Source organism: Mirounga leonina, unplaced genomic scaffold, assembly GCF_011800145.1.
Source record: "Mirounga leonina isolate KUSES-001 unplaced genomic scaffold, KU_Mleo_1.0 Mir_95, whole genome shotgun sequence".
Taxonomy (NCBI): Eukaryota; Metazoa; Chordata; class Mammalia; order Carnivora; family Phocidae; genus Mirounga; species Mirounga leonina.
In genome coordinates, this window is record NW_023270865.1 from 16,586,378 (window position 1) to 16,591,245 (window position 4,868).

At 38.2% G+C, this 4,868-nt stretch overlaps 1 pseudogene; it reads left to right on the forward strand.

Annotated features, from left to right (window-relative positions):
- Window positions 1-3,138: 3,138 nt before the first annotated feature.
- On the forward strand, window positions 3,139-4,600 carry LOC118006188 (annotated as a pseudogene).
- The last annotated feature ends 268 nt before the right edge of the window (window positions 4,601-4,868 follow it).

Below are 4,868 nucleotides of genomic sequence, written 5' to 3' on the forward strand. Positions count from 1 at the left end.
GAGTATATTAATACTTAACGTTCTGCTCTATTCCTTTATGAGAAAGTTTATGCCCTACTACATCTAATTTTTTCCAAATTGTTTTTCTTATGGTATCTTTTAGTTTAAATAAGGCTTTAGGACAGCTGTCCTGACCCTAGCTTACACAGGACACAAGGTTGTATACCTAATCATTTGAACTTAGCAGAGTTTGCTAGAATTTGAGGGGGAGTAAAGATGAGGGTTCAATCATTAGAGGTTAACTGTATGCACTGTAATATCTTTGGTATTTTGATTTTCACCCATACTCTCTGTGGCCAAAAGTTAATCTTAACTCTGCTTGTAATTAAGTATTTGTATTTATCCATAATTTACTTTTGACAAGATATCTCTTCCGAGATAAAATGAGGGTGTCAAAGAAAAATGTCTTATAAACATGCGTTTGGATTTGATAATTGTATGTTCTGTTTATTTGACTATTTCCAACCTGTCAAGATTCTTGTAATAGTTGTCAGCTATCAGGAGGTATAAGGCTGTTAGCCTCCACTAACAGAAAATGTTTCTTATATTATAATTTAGTTACAATTGTTAGTAATTCCAAGGACGTTTTTATTTGTTATTTATTTTTTTAAAGATTTTATTTATTTAACAGAAATAGTAAGAGAGGGAACACAAGCAGGGGGAGTGGGAGAGGGAGAAGCAGGCTCCTCGCGATGCGGGACTTGATCCCAGGACCCTGGGATCATGACTGAGCCAAAGGCAGATGCTTAACCGACTGGGCCACCCAGGCAGCACCCCCACCCCCACCCAAGGACATTTTTACAAGACCAGTGCTCTAACCCCTGAGCTATGGAGCCTCTTCCTCGTCAAGGATATTTTTAAATAAGAGAAGCATCTGAAAAGGATAGTTTTAAAGAAGATACTCCTTTTTTGTTTTAGACATAAGAACCTTAGTCCTCATTAATTTTATTTTATTTTATTTATTTTTTAAAATATTTTATTTATTTATTTGACAAAGAGAGAGAGACAGCGAGAGCAGGAACACAAGCAGGGGGAGTGGGAAAGGAAGAAGCAGGCTTCCCGCAGAGCAGGGAGCCCGATGTGGGGCTCCATCCCAGGACCCTGGGATTATGAACTGAGCCGAAGGCAGACGCTTAATGACTGAGCCATCCAGGTGCCCCATAAAGAAGATACTCCTTTGACGAAAAAAGAAAACATGAGACTTAGTGAGAAATTTGCTTACAAATGATATTTTTGTATTATTATTTTTTTAAATGTGCTATATTGGTTGTAAATTAATCTATATTTCACTCTACATAGTTCTTTCCATATTATTAGAAAATGTGCTACTTTGGGGTGCCTGGTGGCTCAGTCGGTTGAGTGTATGACTCTTGTTTTTGGCTCAGGTCATGATCTCAGGGTCATGAGATTGAGCCCATGCCTGGCTTTGCACTCGGTGGGGGGAGTCAGCTTGTGATTCTTTCTCCCCCTCTCCTTCTGCGCACCCCCCATGTAAATAAATAAATCTTAAAAAAAGAAAAAAGAAAATATGACCCAGTAAAAAAAACATGGACTGTATTTATTTTAAAATAATATTAATATAAAATCAATTAAGTATTTTAAAATATATATTTAAATGGTTATAAATAGATAAGTATGTACTTATCCTAAATTTCTCTCTGTGACATTATTTTGTGATATAATTTTCAAATAGTAAAATTTGAAATTTGAAAAGTTCAGTGGAATTTTAGCATAATTCAGTAGTTTTAAGTATACTTTTCTTCTGTAAGAAGGTCTTAACTCCAGTAATTTTATATTTACATAGCTAACATTAATACCCTAATTTTAATACAACTCAGGATTTTATTTCCAGCTTTCCACTGATCACACATATTTTTTTTAAATTTACTTTTTTCAATATTTTGTTTTAGTTACTTCTTACCAAAGTTATTTTACATGGTTAATTTTAAACATTAATTCTAGAAGGTTTATTTAAAAATAGAAATTTTCTACTTCAACTCATCTGTATTACTCAGCTTTCTACATTTAAACCATATTCACAAAAATGGTTTGATTGTAATAGAGATAATGCATCTTGCAGGTTTTGAATAATAGTCTGCTATGTAACTGTCTGCTAATCCACTCTACATACTCTCCTTAAGTAAATAAAGATAATTAAGCTCTCCTTCATGATGGAACCCAAGTGCAGCATATACACCTCAATGATAAGATTTATTATGAAACTTATAGTCAGTAATTTATCATTCTTTCCTTTTTTTTTTTTTTTTTAAATCTTGGTCCTTTATACGGTAGCTGGAATTCAGACTAGTCTTAATAAATATTTATGTAATAACTAAATAAGATATTTACAAAACTTCAAAAATGTAGGTGTTTAGTCTCTTTGATTGATTTTTGGATATTTTTGAACTATAAAATTGCTCAGCATATAAGTGAAATAAGACAGTTAGAGAAAGACAAATACCATATGATTTCATTCATATGTGGAATTTAAGAAACAAAACAAATGAGCAAAGGGGAAAAAAAGAGAGAAAGTAACCAGGAAACTGACTCTTAATTATAGAGAACAAACTGATGGTTACCAGAGGGTAGGTGGGCAGGGTGACGGCAGAATATGTGATGGGGATTAAAGAACACATTTGTGGTGAGGAGCGCTGGATCTTGTATGGAAGTGTTGAATTACAATATGGTCCACCTGAAACAAATATCACACTGTTAATTATCTAGAATTAAAAAAAAAAAACTTAAAAAAATTACTCTGCATATAAACAATACCAGACCTAAAAAGAAAAGAAGTCCAAAAGTGTCAATATATTTAATTTTAAACATAGACAATATTGGCAGTGTACAATGATAATTACATTATATATACAAATTATATATATTATATATCACACACACACACAAATTCAAAACACTTGTTTGGTGCTTAGACTTGATTATTTCAAAGACCTCTCAATAGAAGACTATGCTGCATGCCTGGTGTTGGAATTTTAAAAATTCATAGCACATTGGTCCCTGCCGCTGCCCCCACCCCACACGGAGCAGGGACACGAGCCTTGGAGGAAACGCCGCCCCCGGGCTGCAGCAAGCTGCACCTGGAGAAGCTGACCCTGGGGATCACCCGCATCCTAGAATCTTCCTCAGGTGTGACAGAGGTGACTATCATAGAGAAACCACCTGCTGAACGTTATATGATTTCTTCATGGGAACAAAAAAATAACTGTGTGCTACCTGAGGATGTGAAGAATTTTTACCTGATGACCAAGGGCTTCCACATGACATGGAGTGTGACGCTGGATGAGACACCATTCCATTGGGCAGCATGGCAATTAACAGCATCGCAAAACTGACTCAACTCAACCAGTCTTCCGTGTATTCACTCCCAAATGCACCAACTCTGGCAGACCTGGAGGATGATGCAGTTGAAGCTAGTGAGAACCAGCCAGAGAAGCCTCACTTTGATTCTTGCAGTGTGATATTTGAGCTGGATCCTTGCAATGGGAATGGGAAGGTTTGCCTTGTCTACAAAAGAGGGAAACCAGCGTTAGCGCAAGATGCTGAGATCTGGCTCCTGGACCGAGCGTTATACCAGCATTTTCTCACTGATTCCTTTGCTGCTTACCATCGCCTGCTCATCAGGCACCTGGGCCTGCTGCAGTGGCAGCATGCCTTCACCAGCTACAGCATTAGCTCACAGGCCAAGTAGTGGTTCAACATGTGTAAACCCATTACCTACAACACAGACCTACCAACTGCTTCGTGAACAGGCTGGATCCCAGAAAAGTGTCCAAGAGCAAGAACAAGACCTTAATCCCCCAAAAGAAAGGGTCAGTCCAGCCTGCAGGCGGCCAGAAAGGGCCCCCGGGTCCTCCCTCCACCTCTAAATCCTCTTCTAGCCCTGGAAACCCTGTCCTGAAATGAGCACCCCTACCTTCCCACCAGCCCTACAGCAACGATTTCCATGCACAGATGGCCCAAGCCTCAGATTCCGTGAGTGGCACCATAGGCCCCTTCCCATCTGCATGAGCCAAATCCTAGGCCTTTTACTCCCGCTGCCATTAGCCAGGAGTTCAAGGGCATACTCAGGTCTCCCCCAGAGTCCTTTCCTCAGCCCTTGCCTCTGAAAGCTGTGGAGAGTTTCAGAACTTGTTGAAGCAGTTAAATAGAGCTGTTAAGAGCTTTCCTCTCTTTCCACCCCCAACCGTCTACACCCCTCAGCAGTGATTAGAGAAATCCCCCGAAGAAACGACTGATTTTGACCCATGAGGCATTAGAACTGTGCTGTTCAGTTGGTAATCACTAGCCACGGGTGGCTGTATAAATTAAAAACTCAGTTCGTCAATTGCATTAGCCACATTGTGAGTATTGATGTGGCTAGTAGCTTCTGTATTTAACAACAGAGATAATGGAACATTTCCATCATCACAGAAAGTTCTGTTGGGCAGCACTGCATTAGAATATTTTCATGCTGCCCTTACTCAGATCAGTTCATTTTTGTTAGAGAATGTGGATACCTTAATTTGATGGGTCATAATGTTCCATGGAAATTCTTGAAGGTACAATTGTGTATGTTCTTTTTATTTTTCATAATTCTCACTGGTCCTTTACAGTTTCCTATAAAGTTTGTTGTTTCCAGTTTAAAAAAAAAAATCATAGCACATCAGCCATTGTCACGAATCCCTAGTTGTATTAATAATATTTTTATTCAGAGATGTCATAACCTTCAAAATGCTTGACAGTAAGTGCCTGATCATGTTAAAGGCAAATTTTCAATCCTGGTTCTACTTCTACTTTCTTCCTTGGGCAGTCACTCTTCTCATGCAAATGGCAGGCTCCTTACATAAAATAGAAGAGTGAATGTCATTGTT